Source organism: Ursus arctos, chromosome X (assembly GCF_023065955.2).
Source record: "Ursus arctos isolate Adak ecotype North America chromosome X, UrsArc2.0, whole genome shotgun sequence".
Classification (NCBI taxonomy): domain Eukaryota; kingdom Metazoa; phylum Chordata; class Mammalia; order Carnivora; family Ursidae; genus Ursus; species Ursus arctos.
In genome coordinates this window covers 50,734,859-50,754,437 of record NC_079873.1, presented here as the reverse complement: position 1 = coordinate 50,754,437, position 19,579 = coordinate 50,734,859, and positions in this window count along the sequence as shown.

Here is a 19,579-nt window from a genome sequence, read left to right as displayed (position 1 = left end):
AAAGTGGCAGAGACGTAGCTTCAAGAAAGTAGTGTACCGAATCCATACTTCAAGATATGTCTTCTTTCATGAAGTTGGAAGCATTCTTAGAAGAGCGTGTCTCAGCATAAGGCTTTTATGGTGCACTTAACCTTAGGAAAGATCTCCATCGAAAAGCATCTGAAACTCACATCTTCTCTCATGCAGATGGAAGCATGGGTTACAGGGTGAAGGAACGTGTAAAGATGTGCCGTTTACTAAACTATGAGCACCAAGCCTCTGTAGAGAGAATGCCACTTCAGACATCCTGATGCATGAAGAGAGAAGCTTTTTCAAATATCAGTGTTGAAGGGAAAGAGAAGTGCCTTAACCTTAAGAGGAAGAAAGAGCACCATCTAGAGACAACCTTCCAAATCACATCTACCTTCAAGAAGATGGTGTAATTCCCAGTAGTGTGTATGCAAACCTAAGGAAGGTGCTGTATGCTTAAGGAAGAACACCCTTTTGAAAGGTCTTCCAACTCACAGCTTCGAGACGGAAGATGGAAGTAATTGCAGAAGTGTGAGAGAAAACATAAGGAGAGGTTAATTCTAAGTAATGGAGAGAACCAAGACTTTTGATAGAAGAGCAACATCATTGTAACATCGTGACCCATGAATGTACACGCGGTTCCAAACAAGTGCATTGAACCTTAAGGAAACTGAAATAGATGTAACTCTCAGTAAGAACAGGGTATGCAAAGTGTCTTCCAAATCGCATCGTCTGTCTTGATGATGAAAGCCTGTTTCACATTGTGAATGGAAGCATAAGGAAAGGGCCATGAACCAAACTTTAAGACAGAACATTGTAGCGAAGCCCTCTTTCAGGTCACGTCTTTGGTCGTGGACATGAAACCGTTTGCCAGAGGTATAAGAAAACATAAGGAAAGTGCCCTAGACTGAAGTCGAAGAAAGAACACCAGAGAGAAAGCATCTTGCATCTCACAGGATTCTGTCCTGAAAATGAAAGCATGTGCAAACGTCTGTGTGAACACATCAACAGAATGCGGTTTGCTTAACTCTATTGAAGAACACTGTTGAGACACCATGTCTCCACTCACAACTTCTGTCGTGAAGATGGAAGCTATGGGAAGAGTGCCGGGGAGCCTGAAAAGAAAGTGCCGTCTCCTAAATTCTGACAACCGAATCTGTGCAGAGAGCATACAATACCGAACCCACCTCCTAAGGAATGAATCAACCTGGCTTTTCTTCCTTGTGCGCTGAACTTTAAGGAAAGTGCCTTCGACGTAATAGTAGGTGAGAACATTGGATAGATAGCATCTTACAAGCCAGAACTTCTGTCATGAAGACAGAAACCTTTGCAACGTTGTGCTGAAGGCATAAGGAAAGTGGCAGAGACGTAGCTTCAAGAAAGTAGTGTACCGAATCCATCCTTCAAGACACGTCTTCTTTCATGAAGTTGGAAGCATTCTTAGAAGAGCGTGTCTCAGCATAAGGAATTTATGGTGCACTTAACCTTAGGAAAGACCTCCGTCGAAAAGCATCTGAAACTCACATCTTCTCTCATGCAGATGGAGGCATGGGCTACAGGGTGAAGGAACGTGTAAAGATGTGCCGTTTACTAAATTATGAGCACCAAGGCTCTGTAGAGAGAATGCCACTTCAGACATCCTGATGCATGAAGAGAGAAGCTTTTTCAAATATCAGTGTTGAAGGGAAAGAGAAGTGCCTTACGCTTAAGAGGAAGAAAGAGCACCATCTAGAGACAACCTTCCAAATCACATCTACCTTCAAGAAGATGGTGTAATTCCCAGTAGTGTGTATGCAAACCTAAGGAACGTGCTGTATGCTTAAAGATGAACACCCTTTTGAAAGGTCTTCCAACTCACAGCTTCGGGACGGAAGATGGAAGTAATTGCAGAAGTGTGAGAGAAAACATAAGGAGAGGTTGAATCTAAGTAATGGAGAGAACCAAGACTTTTGAGAGAAGAGCAACATCATTCTAACATCGTGACCCATGAATATACACGCGGTTCCAAACAAGTGCATTGAACCTTAAGGAAACTGAAATAGACGTAACTCTCAGTAAGAACAGGGTATGCAAAGTGTCGTCCAAATCGCATCGTCTGTCTTCATGATGAAAGCCTGTTTCACATTGTGAATGGAAGCATAAGGAAAGGGCCATGAACCAATCTTTAAGACAGAACATGGTAGAGAAGCTGCCTTTCAGGTCACGTCTTTGGTCGTGAAGATGAAAGCGTTTGCCAGAGGTATAAGAAAACATAAGGAAAGTGCCATAGACTGAAGTCGAAGAAAGAACACCAGAGAGAAAGCATCTTGCATCTCACAGGATTCTGTCCTGAAAATGAAACCATGTGCAAACGTCTGTGAACACATCAACAGAAAGCGCTTTGCTTAACTCTATAGAAGAACACTGTTGAGACACCATGTCTCAACTCACAACTTCTGTCGAGAAGATGGAAGCTCTGGGAAGAATACGGGGGAGCCTGAAAAGAAAGTGCCATCTCCTAAATTCTGACAACTGAATCTGTGCAGAGAGCATACAATACCAAACCCACCTCCTAAGTAATGAATCAACCTGGGTTTTCTTCCTTGTGCGCTGAACCTTAAGGATCGTGCCATTCACTTAATAGTAGGTGAGAACATTAGACAGATAGCATGTTACAACACACAACTTCTGTCATGAAAACGGAAACGTTTGCAACGTTGTGCTGAAGGCATAAGGAAAGTGGCAGAGACGTAGCTTCAAGAAAGTAGTGTACCGAATCCATACTTCAAGATATGTCTTCTTTCATGAAGTTGGAAGCATTCTTAGAAGAGCGTGTCTCAGCATAAGGCTTTTATGGTGCACTTAACCTTAGGAAAGATCTCCATCGAAAAGCATCTGAAACTCACATCTTCTCTCATGCAGATGGAAGCATGGGTTACAGGGTGAAGGAACATGTAAAGATGTGCCGTTTACTAAACTATGAGCACCAAGCCTCTGTAGAGAGAATGCCACTTCAGACATCCTGATGCATGAAGAGAGAAGCTTTTTCAAATATCAGTGTTGAAGGGAAAGAGAAGTGCCTTAACCTTAAGAGGAAGAAAGAGCACCATCTAGAGACAACCTTCCAAATCACATCTACTTTCAAGAAGATGGTGTAATTCCCAGTAGTGTGTATGCAAACCTAAGGAAGGTGCTGTATGCTTAAGGAAGAACACCCTTTTGAAAGGTCTTCCAACTCACAGCTTCGAGACGGAAGATGGAAGTAATTGCAGAAGTGTGAGAGAAAACATAAGGAGAGGTTAATTCTAAGTAATGGAGAGAACCAAGACTTTTGATAGAAGAGCAACATCATTGTAACATCGTGACCCATGAATGTACACGCGGTTCCAAACAAGTGCATTGAACCTTAAGGAAACTGAAATAGATGTAACTCTCAGTAAGAACAGGGTATGCAAAGTGTCTTCCAAATCGCATCGTCTGTCTTGATGATGAAAGCCTGTTTCACATTGTGAATGGAAGCATAAGGAAAGGGCCATGAACCAAACTTTAAGACAGAACATTGTAGCGAAGCCCTCTTTCAGGTCACGTCTTTGGTCGTGGACATGAAACCGTTTGCCAGAGGTATAAGAAAACATAAGGAAAGTGCCCTAGACTGAAGTCGAAGAAAGAACACCAGAGAGAAAGCATCTTGCATCTCACAGGATTCTGTCCTGAAAATGAAAGCATGTGCAAACGTCTGTGTGAACACATCAACAGAATGCGGTTTGCTTAACTCTATTGAAGAACACTGTTGAGACACCATGTCTCCACTCACAACTTCTGTCGTGAAGATGGAAGCTATGGGAAGAGTGCCGGGGAGCCTGAAAAGAAAGTGCCGTCTCCTAAATTCTGACAACCGAATCTGTGCAGAGAGCATACAATACCGAACCCACCTCCTAAGGAATGAATCAACCTGGCTTTTCTTCCTTGTGCGCTGAACTTTAAGGAAAGTGCCTTCGACGTAATAGTAGGTGAGAACATTGGATAGATAGCATCTTACAAGCCAGAACTTCTGTCATGAAGACAGAAACCTTTGCAACGTTGTGCTGAAGGCATAAGGAAAGTGGCGGAGACGTAGCTTCAAGAAAGTAGTGTACCGAATCCATCCTTCAAGACACGTCTTCTTTCATGAAGTTGGAAGCATTCTTAGAAGAGCGTGTCTCAGCATAAGGAATTTATGGTGCACTTAAACTTAGGAAAGACCTCCGTCGAAAAGCATCTGAAACTCACATCTTCTCTCATGCAGATGGAGGCATGGGCTACAGGGTGAAGGAACGTGTAAAGATGTGCCGTTTACTAAATTATGAGCACCAAGGCTCTGTAGAGAGAATGCCACTTCAGACATCCTGATGCATGAAGAGAGAAGCTTTTTCAAATATCAGTGTTGAAGGGAAAGAGAAGTGCCTTACGCTTAAGAGGAAGAAAGAGCACCATCTAGAGACAACCTTCCAAATCACATCTACCTTCAAGAAGATGGTGTAATTCCCAGTAGTGTGTATGCAAACCTAAGGAACGTGCTGTATGCTTAAAGATGAACTCCCTTTTGAAAGGTCTTCCAACTCACAGCTTCGGGACAGAAGATGGAAGTAATTGCAGAAGTGTGAGAGAAAACATAAGGAGAGGTTAATTCTAAGTAATGGAGAGAACCAAGACTTTTGAGAGAAGAGCAACATCATTCTAACATCGTGACCCATGAATATACACGCGGTTCCAAACAAGTGCATTGAACCTTAAGGAAACTGAAATAGACGTAACTCTCAGTAAGAACAGGGTATGCAAAGTGTCGTCCAAATCGCATCGTCTGTCTTCATGATGAAAGCCTGTTTCACATTGTGAATGGAAGCATAAGGAAAGGGCCATGAACCAATCTTTAAGACAGAACATGGTAGAGAAGCTGCCTTTCAGGTCACGTCTTTGGTCGTGAAGATGAAAGCGTTTGCCAGAGGTATAAGAAAACATAAGGAAAGTGCCATAGACTGAAGTCGAAGAAAGAACACCAGAGAGAAAGCATCTTGCATCTCACAGGATTCTGTCCTGAAAATGAAACCATGTGCAAACGTCTGTGAACACATCAACAGAAAGCGCTTTGCTTAACTCTATAGAAGAACACTGTTGAGACACCATGTCTCAACTCACAACTTCTGTCGAGAAGATGGAAGCTATGGGAAGAATACGGGGGAGCCTGAAAAGAAAGTGCCATCTCCTAAATTCTGACAACTGAATCTGTGCAGAGAGCATACAATACCAAACCCACCTCCTAAGTAATGAATCAACCTGGGTTTTCTTCCTTGTGCGCTGAACCTTAAGGATCGTGCCATTCACTTAATAGTAGGTGAGAACATTAGACAGATAGCATGTTACAACACACAACTTCTGTCATGAAAACGGAAACGTTTGCAACGTTGTGCTGAAGGCATAAGGAAAGTGGCAGAGACGTAGCTTCAAGAAAGTAGTGTACCGAATCCATACTTCAAGATATGTCTTCTTTCATGAAGTTGGAAGCATTCTTAGAAGAGCGTGTCTCAGCATAAGGCTTTTATGGTGCACTTAACCTTAGGAAAGATCTCCATCGAAAAGCATCTGAAACTCACATCTTCTCTCATGCAGATGGAAGCATGGGTTACAGGGTGAAGGAACGTGTAAAGATGTGCCGTTTACTAAACTATGAGCACCAAGCCTCTGTAGAGAGAATGCCACTTCAGACATCCTGATGCATGAAGAGAGAAGCTTTTTCAAATATCAGTGTTGAAGGGAAAGAGAAGTGCCTTAACCTTAAGAGGAAGAAAGAGCACCATCTAGAGACAACCTTCCAAATCACATCTACTTTCAAGAAGATGGTGTAATTCCCAGTAGTGTGTATGCAAACCTAAGGAAGGTGCTGTATGCTTAAGGAAGAACACCCTTTTGAAAGGTCTTCCAACTCACAGCTTCGAGACGGAAGATGGAAGTAATTGCAGAAGTGTGAGAGAAAACATAAGGAGAGGTTAATTCTAAGTAATGGAGAGAACCAAGACTTTTGATAGAAGAGCAACATCATTGTAACATCGTGACCCATGAATATACACGCGGTTCCAAACAAGTGCATTGAACCTTAAGGAAACTGAAATAGATGTAACTCTCAGTAAGAACAGGGTATGCAAAGTGTCTTCCAAATCGCATCGTCTGTCTTGATGATGAAAGCCTGTTTCACATTGTGAATGGAAGCATAAGGAAAGGGCCATGAACCAAACTTTAAGACAGAACATTGTAGCGAAGCCCTCTTTCAGGTCACGTCTTTGGTCGTGGACATGAAACCGTTTGCCAGAGGTATAAGAAAACATAAGGAAAGTGCCCTAGACTGAAGTCGAAGAAAGAACACCAGAGAGAAAGCATCTTGCATCTCACAGGATTCTGTCCTGAAAATGAAAGCATGTGCAAACGTCTGTGTGAACACATCAACAGAATGCGGTTTGCTTAACTCTATTGAAGAACACTGTTGAGACACCATGTCTCCACTCACAACTTCTGTCGTGAAGATGGAAGCTATGGGAAGAGTGCCGGGGAGCCTGAAAAGAAAGTGCCGTCTCCTAAATTCTGACAACCGAATCTGTGCAGAGAGCATACAATACCGAACCCACCTCCTAAGGAATGAATCAACCTGGCTTTTCTTCCTTGTGCGCTGAACTTTAAGGAAAGTGCCTTCGACGTAATAGTAGGTTAGAACATTGGATAGATAGCATCTTACAAGCCAGAACTTCTGTCATGAAGACAGAAACCTTTGCAACGTTGTGCTGAAGGCATAAGGAAAGTGGCGGAGACGTAGCTTCAAGAAAGTAGTGTACCGAATCCATCCTTCAAGACACGTCTTCTTTCATGAAGTTGGAAGCATTCTTAGAAGAGCGTGTCTCAGCATAAGGAATTTATGGTGCACTTAAACTTAGGAAAGACCTCCGTCGAAAAGCATCTGAAACTCACATCTTATCTCATGCAGATGGAGGCATGGGCTACAGGGTGAAGGAACGTGTAAAGATGTGCCGTTTACTAAATTATGAGCACCAAGGCTCTGTAGAGAGAATGCCACTTCAGACATCCTGATGCATGAAGAGAGAAGCTTTTTCAAATATCAGTGTTGAAGGGAAAGAGAAGTGCCTTACGCTTAAGAGGAAGAAAGAGCACCATCTAGAGACAACCTTCCAAATCACATCTACCTTCAAGAAGATGGTGTAATTCCCAGTAGTGTGTATGCAAACCTAAGGAACGTGCTGTATGCTTAAAGATGAACACCCTTTTGAAAGGTCTTCCAACTCACAGCTTCGGGACGGAAGATGGAAGTAATTGCAGAAGTGTGAGAGAAAACATAAGGAGAGGTTGAATCTAAGTAATGGAGAGAACCAAGACTTTTGAGAGAAGAGCAACATCATTCTAACATCGTGACCCATGAATATACACGCGGTTCCAAACAAGTGCATTGAACCTTAAGGAAACTGAAATAGACGTAACTCTCAGTAAGAACAGGGTATGCAAAGTGTCGTCCAAATCGCATCGTCTGTCTTCATGATGAAAGCCTGTTTCACATTGTGAATGGAAGCATAAGGAAAGGGCCATGAACCAATCTTTAAGACAGAACATGGTAGAGAAGCTGCCTTTCAGGTCACGTCTTTGGTCGTGAAGATGAAAGCGTTTGCCAGAGGTATAAGAAAACATAAGGAAAGTGCCATAGACTGAAGTCGAAGAAAGAACACCAGAGAGAAAGCATCTTGCATCTCACAGGATTCTGTCCTGAAAATGAAACCATGTGCAAACGTCTGTGAACACATCAACAGAAAGCGCTTTGCTTAACTCTATAGAAGAACACTGTTGAGACACCATGTCTCAACTCACAACTTCTGTCGAGAAGATGGAAGCTCTGGGAAGAATACGGGGGAGCCTGAAAAGAAAGTGCCATCTCCTAAATTCTGACAACTGAATCTGTGCAGAGAGCATACAATACCAAACCCACCTCCTAAGTAATGAATCAACCTGGGTTTTCTTCCTTGTGCGCTGAACCTTAAGGATCGTGCCATTCACTTAATAGTAGGTGAGAACATTAGACAGATAGCATGTTACAACACACAACTTCTGTCATGAAAACGGAAACGTTTGCAACGTTGTGCTGAAGGCATAAGGAAAGTGGCAGAGACGTAGCTTCAAGAAAGTAGTGTACCGAATCCATACTTCAAGATATGTCTTCTTTCATGAAGTTGGAAGCATTCTTAGAAGAGCGTGTCTCAGCATAAGGCTTTTATGGTGCACATAACCTTAGGAAAGATCTCCATCGAAAAGCATCTGAAACTCACATCTTCTCTCATGCAGATGGAAGCATGGGTTACAGGGTGAAGGAACGTGTAAAGATGTGCCGTTTACTAAACTATGAGCACCAAGCCTCTGTAGAGAGAATGCCACTTCAGACATCCTGATGCATGAAGAGAGAAGCTTTTTCAAATATCAGTGTTGAAGGGAAAGAGAAGTGCCTTAACCTTAAGAGGAAGAAAGAGCACCATCTAGAGACAACCTTCCAAATCACATCTACTTTCAAGAAGATGGTGTAATTCCCAGTAGTGTGTATGCAAACCTAAGGAAGGTGCTGTATGCTTAAGGAAGAACACCCTTTTGAAAGGTCTTCCAACTCACAGCTTCGAGACGGAAGATGGAAGTAATTGCAGAAGTGTGAGAGAAAACATAAGGAGAGGTTAATTCTAAGTAATGGAGAGAACCAAGACTTTTGATAGAAGAGCAACATCATTGTAACATCGTGACCCATGAATATACACGCGGTTCCAAACAAGTGCATTGAACCTTAAGGAAACTGAAATAGATGTAACTCTCAGTAAGAACAGGGTATGCAAAGTGTCTTCCAAATCGCATCATCTGTCTTGATGATGAAAGCCTGTTTCACATTGTGAATGGAAGCATAAGGAAAGGGCCATGAACCAAACTTTAAGACAGAACATTGTAGCGAAGCCCTCTTTCAGGTCACGTCTTTGGTCGTGGACATGAAACCGTTTGCCAGAGGTATAAGAAAACATAAGGAAAGTGCCATAGACTGAAGTCGAAGAAAGAACACCAGAGAGAAAGCATCTTGCATCTCACAGGATTCTGTCCTGAAAATGAAAGCATGTGCAAACGTCTGTGTGAACACATCAACAGAATGCGGTTTGCTTAACTCTATTGAAGAACACTGTTGAGACACCATGTCTCCACTCACAACTTCTGTCATGAAGATGGAAGCTATGGGAAGAGTGCCGGGGAGCCTGAAAAGAAAGTGCCGTCTCCTAAATTCTGACAACCGAATCTGTGCAGAGAGCATACAATACCGAACCCACCTCCTAAGGAATGAATCAACCTGGCTTTTCTTCCTTGTGCGCTGAACTTTAAGGAAAGTGCCTTCGACGTAATAGTAGGTGAGAACATTGGATAGATAGCATCTTACAAGCCAGAACTTCTGTCATGAAGACAGAAACCTTTGCAACGTTGTGCTGAAGGCATAAGGAAAGTGGCAGAGACGTAGCTTCAAGAAAGTAGTGTACCGAATCCATCCTTCAAGACACGTCTTCTTTCATGAAGTTGGAAGCATTCTTAGAAGAGCGTGTCTCAGCATAAGGAATTTATGGTGCACTTAACATTAGGAAAGACCTCCGTCGAAAAGCATCTGAAACTCACATCTTCTCTCATGCAGATGGAGGCATGGGCTACAGGGTGAAGGAACGTGTAAAGATGTGCCGTTTACTAAATTATGAGCACCAAGGCTCTGTAGAGAGAATGCCACTTCAGACATCCTGATGCATGAAGAGAGAAGCTTTTTCAAATATCAGTGTTGAAGGGAAAGAGAAGTGCCTTACGCTTAAGAGGAAGAAAGAGCACCATCTAGAGACAACCTTCCAAATCACATCTACCTTCAAGAAGATGGTGTAATTCCCAGTAGTGTGTATGCAAACCTAAGGAACGTGCTGTATGCTTAAAGATGAACACCCTTTTGAAAGGTCTTCCAACTCACAGCTTCGGGACGGAAGATGGAAGTAATTGCAGAAGTGTGAGAGAAAACATAAGGAGAGGTTGAATCTAAGTAATGGAGAGAACCAAGACTTTTGAGAGAAGAGCAACATCATTCTAACATCGTGACCCATGAATATACACGCGGTTCCAAACAAGTGCATTGAACCTTAAGGAAACTGAAATAGACGTAACTCTCAGTAAGAACAGGGTATGCAAAGTGTCGTCCAAATCGCATCGTCTGTCTTCATGATGAAAGCCTGTTTCACATTGTGAATGGAAGCATAAGGAAAGGGCCATGAACCAATCTTTAAGACAGAACATGGTAGAGAAGCTGCCTTTCAGGTCACGTCTTTGGTCGTGAAGATGAAAGCGTTTGCCAGAGGTATAAGAAAACATAAGGAAAGTGCCATAGACTGAAGTCGAAGAAAGAACACCAGAGAGAAAGCATCTTGCATCTCACAGGATTCTGTCCTGAAAATGAAACCATGTGCAAACGTCTGTGAACACATCAACAGAAAGCGCTTTGCTTAACTCTATAGAAGAACACTGTTGAGACACCATGTCTCAACTCACAACTTCTGTCGAGAAGATGGAAGCTATGGGAAGAATACGGGGGAGCCTGAAAAGAAAGTGCCATCTCCTAAATTCTGACAACTGAATCTGTGCAGAGAGCATACAATACCAAACCCACCTCCTAAGTAATGAATCAACCTGGGTTTTCTTCCTTGTGCGCTGAACCTTAAGGATCGTGCCATTCACTTAATAGTAGGTGAGAACATTAGACAGATAGCATGTTACAACACACAACTTCTGTCATGAAAACGGAAACGTTTGCAACGTTGTGCTGAAGGCATAAGGAAAGTGGCAGAGACGTAGCTTCAAGAAAGTAGTGTACCGAATCCATACTTCAAGATATGTCTTCTTTCATGAAGTTGGAAGCATTCTTAGAAGAGCGTGTCTCAGCATAAGGCTTTTATGGTGCACTTAACCTTAGGAAAGATCTCCATCGAAAAGCATCTGAAACTCACATCTTCTCTCATGCAGATGGAAGCATGGGTTACAGGGTGAAGGAACGTGTAAAGATGTGCCGTTTACTAAACTATGAGCACCAAGCCTCTGTAGAGAGAATGCCACTTCAGACATCCTGATGCATGAAGAGAGAAGCTTTTTCAAATATCAGTGTTGAAGGGAAAGAGAAGTGCCTTAACCTTAAGAGGAAGAAAGAGCACCATCTAGAGACAACCTTCCAAATCACATCTACTTTCAAGAAGATGGTGTAATTCCCAGTAGTGTGTATGCAAACCTAAGGAAGGTGCTGTATGCTTAAGGAAGAACACCCTTTTGAAAGGTCTTCCAACTCACAGCTTCGAGACGGAAGATGGAAGTAATTGCAGAAGTGTGAGAGAAAACATAAGGAGAGGTTAATTCTAAGTAATGGAGAGAACCAAGACTTTTGATAGAAGAGCAACATCATTGTAACATCGTGACCCATGAATGTACACGCGGTTCCAAACAAGTGCATTGAACCTTAAGGAAACTGAAATAGATGTAACTCTCAGTAAGAACAGGGTATGCAAAGTGTCTTCCAAATCGCATCGTCTGTCTTGATGATGAAAGCCTGTTTCACATTGTGAATGGAAGCATAAGGAAAGGGCCATGAACCAAACTTTAAGACAGAACATTGTAGCGAAGCCCTCTTTCAGGTCACGTCTTTGGTCGTGGACATGAAACCGTTTGCCAGAGGTATAAGAAAACATAAGGAAAGTGCCATAGACTGAAGTCGAAGAAAGAACACCAGAGAGAAAGCATCTTGCATCTCACAGGATTCTGTCCTGAAAATGAAAGCATGTGCAAACGTCTGTGTGAACACATCAACAGAATGCGGTTTGCTTAACTCTATTGAAGAACACTGTTGAGACACCATGTCTCCACTCACAACTTCTGTCGTGAAGATGGAAGCTATGGGAAGAGTGCCGGGGAGCCTGAAAAGAAAGTGCCGTCTCCTAAATTCTGACAACCGAATCTGTGCAGAGAGCATACAATACCGAACCCACCTCCTAAGGAATGAATCAACCTGGCTTTTCTTCCTTGTGCGCTGAACTTTAAGGAAAGTGCCTTCGACGTAATAGTAGGTGAGAACATTGGATAGATAGCATCTTACAAGCCAGAACTTCTGTCATGAAGACAGAAACCTTTGCAACGTTGTGCTGAAGGCATAAGGAAAGTGGCGGAGACGTAGCTTCAAGAAAGTAGTGTACCGAATCCATCCTTCAAGACACGTCTTCTTTCATGAAGTTGGAAGCATTCTTAGAAGAGCGTGTCTCAGCATAAGGAATTTATGGTGCACTTAACCTTAGGAAAGACCTCCGTCGAAAAGCATCTGAAACTCACATCTTCTCTCATGCAGATGGAGGCATGGGCTACAGGGTGAAGGAACGTGTAAAGATGTGCCGTTTACTAAATTATGAGCACCAAGGCTCTGTAGAGAGAATGCCACTTCAGACATCCTGATGCATGAAGAGAGAAGCTTTTTCAAATATCAGTGTTGAAGGGAAAGAGAAGTGCCTTACGCTTAAGAGGAAGAAAGAGCACCATCTAGAGACAACCTTCCAAATCACATCTACCTTCAAGAAGATGGTGTAATTCCCAGTAGTGTGTATGCAAACCTAAGGAACGTGCTGTATGCTTAAAGATGAACACCCTTTTGAAAGGTCTTCCAACTCACAGCTTCGGGACGGAAGATGGAAGTAATTGCAGAAGTGTGAGAGAAAACATAAGGAGAGGTTGAATCTAAGTAATGGAGAGAACCAAGACTTTTGAGAGAAGAGCAACATCATTCTAACATCGTGACCCATGAATATACACGCGGTTCCAAACAAGTGCATTGAACCTTAAGGAAACTGAAATAGACGTAACTCTCAGTAAGAACAGGGTATGCAAAGTGTCGTCCAAATCGCATCGTCTGTCTTCATGATGAAAGCCTGTTTCACATTGTGAATGGAAGCATAAGGAAAGGGCCATGAACCAATCTTTAAGACAGAACATGGTAGAGAAGCTGCCTTTCAGGTCACGTCTTTGGTCGTGAAGATGAAAGCGTTTGCCAGAGGTATAAGAAAACATAAGGAAAGTGCCATAGACTGAAGTCGAAGAAAGAACACCAGAGAGAAAGCATCTTGCATCTCACAGGATTCTGTCCTGAAAATGAAACCATGTGCAAACGTCTGTGAACACATCAACAGAAAGCGCTTTGCTTAACTCTATAGAAGAACACTGTTGAGACACCATGTCTCAACTCACAACTTCTGTCGAGAAGATGGAAGCTATGGGAAGAATACGGGGGAGCCTGAAAAGAAAGTGCCATCTCCTAAATTCTGACAACTGAATCTGTGCAGAGAGCATACAATACCAAACCCACCTCCTAAGTAATGAATCAACCTGGGTTTTCTTCCTTGTGCGCTGAACCTTAAGGATCGTGCCATTCACTTAATAGTAGGTGAGAACATTAGACAGATAGCATGTTACAACACACAACTTCTGTCATGAAAACGGAAACGTTTGCAACGTTGTGCTGAAGGCATAAGGAAAGTGGCAGAGACGTAGCTTCAAGAAAGTAGTGTACCGAATCCATACTTCAAGATATGTCTTCTTTCATGAAGTTGGAAGCATTCTTAGAAGAGCGTGTCTCAGCATAAGGCTTTTATGGTGCACTTAACCTTAGGAAAGATCTCCATCGAAAAGCATCTGAAACTCACATCTTCTCTCATGCAGATGGAAGCATGGGTTACAGGGTGAAGGAACGTGTAAAGATGTGCCGTTTACTAAACTATGAGCACCAAGCCTCTGTAGAGAGAATGCCACTTCAGACATCCTGATGCATGAAGAGAGAAGCTTTTTCAAATATCAGTGTTGAAGGGAAAGAGAAGTGCCTTAACCTTAAGAGGAAGAAAGAGCACCATCTAGAGACAACCTTCCAAATCACATCTACTTTCAAGAAGATGGTGTAATTCCCAGTAGTGTGTATGCAAACCTAAGGAAGGTGCTGTATGCTTAAGGAAGAACACCCTTTTGAAAGGTCTTCCAACTCACAGCTTCGAGACGGAAGATGGAAGTAATTGCAGAAGTGTGAGAGAAAACATAAGGAGAGGTTAATTCTAAGTAATGGAGAGAACCAAGACTTTTGATAGAAGAGCAACATCATTGTAACATCGTGACCCATGAATGTACACGCGGTTCCAAACAAGTGCATTGAACCTTAAGGAAACTGAAATAGATGTAACTCTCAGTAAGAACAGGGTATGCAAAGTGTCTTCCAAATCGCATCGTCTGTCTTGATGATGAAAGCCTGTTTCACATTGTGAATGGAAGCATAAGGAAAGGGCCATGAACCAAACTTTAAGACAGAACATTGTAGCGAAGCCCTCTTTCAGGTCACGTCTTTGGTCGTGGACATGAAACCGTTTGCCAGAGGTATAAGAAAACATAAGGAAAGTGCCATAGACTGAAGTCGAAGAAAGAACACCAGAGAGAAAGCATCTTGCATCTCACAGGATTCTGTCCTGAAAATGAAAGCATGTGCAAACGTCTGTGTGAACACATCAACAGAATGCGGTTTGCTTAACTCTATTGAAGAACACTGTTGAGACACCATGTCTCCACTCACAACTTCTGTCGTGAAGATGGAAGCTATGGGAAGAGTGCCGGGGAGCCTGAAAAGAAAGTGCCGTCTCCTAAATTCTGACAACCGAATCTGTGCAGAGAGCATACAATACCGAACCCACCTCCTAAGGAATGAATCAACCTGGCTTTTCTTCCTTGTGCGCTGAACTTTAAGGAAAGTGCCTTCGACGTAATAGTAGGTGAGAACATTGGATAGATAGCATCTTACAAGCCAGAACTTCTGTCATGAAGACAGAAACCTTTGCAACGTTGTGCTGAAGGCATAAGGAAAGTGGCGGAGACGAAGCTTCAATAAAGTAGTGTACCGAATCCATCCTTCAAGACACGTCTTCTTTCATGAAGTTGGAAGCATTCTTAGAAGAGCGTGTCTCAGCATAAGGAATTTATGGTGCACTTAAACTTAGGAAAGACCTCCGTCGAAAAGCATCTGAAACTCACATCTTCTCTCATGCAGATGGAGGCATGGGCTACAGGGTGAAGGAACGTGTAAAGATGTGCCGTTTACTAAATTATGAGCACCAAGGCTCTGTAGAGAGAATGCCACTTCAGACATCCTGATGCATGAAGAGAGAAGCTTTTTCAAATATCAGTGTTGAAGGGAAAGAGAAGTGCCTTACGCTTAAGAGGAAGAAAGAGCACCATCTAGAGACAACCTTCCAAATCACATCTACCTTCAAGAAGATGGTGTAATTCCCAGTAGTGTGTATGCAAACCTAAGGAACGTTCTGTATGCTTAAATATGAACACCCTTTTGAAAGGTCTTCCAACTCACAGCTTCGGGACGGAAGATGGAAGTAATTGCAGAAGTGTGAGAGAAAACATAAGGAGAGGTTGAATCTAAGTAATGGAGAGAACCAAGACTTTTGAGAGAAGAGCAACATCATTCTAACATCGTGACCCATGAATATACACGCGGTTCCAAACAAGTGCATTGAACCTTAAGGAAACTGAAATAGACGTAACTCTCAGTAAGAACAGGGTATGCAAAGTGTCGTCCAAATCGCATCGTCTGTCTTCATGATGAAAGCCTGTTTCACATTGTGAATGGAAGCATAAGGAAAGGGCCATGAACCAATCTTTAAGACAGAACATGGTAGAGAAGCTGCCTTTCAGGTCACGTCTTTGGTCGTGAAGATGAAAGCGTTTGCCAGAGGTATAAGAAAACATAAGGAAAGTGCCATAGACTGAAGTCGAAGAAAGAACACCAGAGAGAAAGCATCTTGCATCTCACAGGATTCTGTCCTGAAAATGAAACCATGTGCAAACGTCTGTGAACACATCAACAGAAAGCGCTTTGCTTAACTCTATAGAAGAACACTGTTGAGACACCATGTCTCAACTCACAACTTCTGTCGAGAAGATGGAAGCTATGGGAAGAATACGGGGGAGCCTGAAAAGAAAGTGCCATCTCCTAAATTCTGACAACTGAATCTGTGCAGAGAGCATACAATACCAAACCCACCTCCTAAGTAATGAATCAACCTGGGTTTTCTTCCTTGTGCGCTGAACCTTAAGGATCGTGCCATTCACTTAATAGTAGGTGAGAACATTAGACAGATAGCATGTTACAACACACAACTTCTGTCATGAAAACGGAAACGTTTGCAACGTTGTGCTGAAGGCATAAGGAAAGTGGCAGAGACGTAGCTTCAAGAAAGTAGTGTACCGAATCCATACTTCAAGATATGTCTTCTTTCATGAAGTTGGAAGCATTCTTAGAAGAGCGTGTCTCAGCATAAGGCTTTTATGGTGCACATAACCTTAGGAAAGATCTCCATCGAAAAGCATCTGAAACTCACATCTTCTCTCATGCAGATGGAAGCATGGGTTACAGGGTGAAGGAACGTGTAAAGATGTGCCGTTTACTAAACTATGAGCACCAAGCCTCTGTAGAGAGAATGCCACTTCAGACATCCTGATGCATGAAGAGAGAAGCTTTTTCAAATATCAGTGTTGAAGGGAAAGAGAAGTGCCTTAACCTTAAGAGGAAGAAAGAGCACCATCTAGAGACAACCTTCCAAATCACATCTACTTTCAAGAAGATGGTGTAATTCCCAGTAGTGTGTATGCAAACCTAAGGAAGGTGCTGTATGCTTAAGGAAGAACACCCTTTTGAAAGGTCTTCCAACTCACAGCTTCGGGACAGAAGATGGAAGTAATTGCAGAAGTGTGAGAGAAAACATAAGGAGAGGTTAATTCTAAGTAATGGAGAGAACCAAGACTTTTGAGAGAAGAGCAACATCATTCTAACATCGTGACCCATGAATATACACGCGGTTCCAAACAAGTGCATTGAACCTTAAGGAAACTGAAATAGACGTAACTCTCAGTAAGAACAGGGTATGCAAAGTGTCGTCCAAATCGCATCGTCTGTCTTCATGATGAAAGCCTGTTTCACATTGTGAATGGAAGCATAAGGAAAGGGCCATGAACCAATCTTTAAGACAGAACATGGTAGAGAAGCTGCCTTTCAGGTCACGTCTTTGGTCGTGAAGATGAAAGCGTTTGCCAGAGGTATAAGAAAACATAAGGAAAGTGCCATAGACTGAAGTCGAAGAAAGAACACCAGAGAGAAAGCATCTTGCATCTCACAGGATTCTGTCCTGAAAATGAAACCATGTGCAAACGTCTGTGAACACATCAACAGAAAGCGCTTTGCTTAACTCTATAGAAGAACACTGTTGAGACACCATGTCTCAACTCACAACTTCTGTCGAGAAGATGGAAGCTATGGGAAGAATACGGGGGAGCCTGAAAAGAAAGTGCCATCTCCTAAATTCTGACAACTGAATCTGTGCAGAGAGCATACAATACCAAACCCACCTCCTAAGTAATGAATCAACCTGGGTTTTCTTCCTTGTGCGCTGAACCTTAAGGATCGTGCCATTCACTTAATAGTAGGTGAGAACATTAGACAGATAGCATGTTACAACACACAACTTCTGTCATGAAAACGGAAACGTTTGCAACGTTGTGCTGAAGGCATAAGGAAAGTGGCAGAGACGTAGCTTCAAGAAAGTAGTGTACCGAATCCATACTTCAAGATATGTCTTCTTTCATGAAGTTGGAAGCATTCTTAGAAGAGCGTGTCTCAGCATAAGGCTTTTATGGTGCACATAACCTTAGGAAAGATCTCCATCGAAAAGCATCTGAAACTCACATCTTCTCTCATGCAGATGGAAGCATGGGTTACAGGGTGAAGGAACGTGTAAAGATGTGCCGTTTACTAAACTATGAGCACCAAGCCTCTGTAGAGAGAATGCCACTTCAGACATCCTGATGCATGAAGAGAGAAGCTTTTTCAAATATCAGTGTTGAAGGGAAAGAGAAGTGCCTTAACCTTAAGAGGAAGAAAGAGCACCATCTAGAGACAACCTTCCAAATCACATCTACTTTCAAGAAGATGGTGTAATTCCCAGTAGTGTGTATGCAAACCTAAGGAAGGTGCTGTATGCTTAAGGAAGAACACCCTTTTGAAAGGTCTTCCAACTCACAGCTTCGAGACGGAAGATGGAAGTAATTGCAGAAGTGTGAGAGAAAACATAAGGAGAGGTTAATTCTAAGTAATGGAGAGAACCAAGACTTTTGATAGAAGAGCAACATCATTGTAACATCGTGACCCATGAATGTACACGCGGTTCCAAACAAGTGCATTGAACCTTAAGGAAACTGAAATAGATGTAACTCTCAGTAAGAACAGGGTATGCAAAGTGTCTTCCAAATCGCATCGTCTGTCTTGATGATGAAAGCCTGTTTCACATTGTGAATGGAAGCATAAGGAAAGGGCCATGAACCAAACTTTAAGACAGAACATTGTAGCGAAGCCCTCTTTCAGGTCACGTCTTTGGTCGTGGACATGAAACCGTTTGCCAGAGGTATAAGAAAACATAAGGAAAGTGCCATAGACTGAAGTCGAAGAAAGAACACCAGAGAGAAAGCATCTTGCATCTCACAGGATTCTGTCCTGAAAATGAAAGCATGTGCAAACGTCTGTGTGAACACATCAACAGAATGCGGTTTGCTTAACTCTATTGAAGAACACTGTTGAGACACCATGTCTCCACTCACAACTTCTGTCGTGAAGATGGAAGCTATGGGAAGAGTGCCGGGGAGCCTGAAAAGAAAGTGCCGTCTCCTAAATTCTGACAACCGAATCTGTGCAGAGAGCATACAATACCGAACCCACCTCCTAAGGAATGAATCAACCTGGCTTTTCTTCCTTGTGCGCTGAACTTTAAGGAAAGTGCCTTCGACGTAATAGTAGGTGAGAACATTGGATAGATAGCATCTTACAAGCCAGAACTTCTGTCATGAAGACAGAAACCTTTGCAACGTTGTGCTGAAGGCATAAGGAAAGTGGCAGAGACGTAGCTTCAAGAAAGTAGTGTACCGAATCCATCCTTCAAGACACGTCTTCTTTCATGAAGTTGGAAGCATTCTTAGAAGAGCGTGTCTCAGCATAAGGAATTTATGGTGCACTTAACCTTAGGAAAGACCTCCGTCGAAAAGCATCTGAAACTCACATCTTCTCTCATGCAGATGGAGGCATGGGCTACAGGGTGAAGGAACGTGTAAAGATGTGCCGTTTACTAAATTATGAGCACCAAGGCTCTGTAGAGAGAATGCCACTTCAGACATCCTGATGCATGAAGAGAGAAGCTTTTTCAAATATCAGTGTTGAAGGGAAAGAGAAGTGCCTTACGCTTAAGAGGAAGAAAGAGCACCATCTAGAGACAACCTTCCAAATCACATCTACCTTCAAGAAGATGGTGTAATTCCCAGTAGTGTGTATGCAAACCTAAGGAACGTGCTGTATGCTTAAAGATGAACACCCTTTTGAAAGGTCTTCCAACTCACAGCTTCG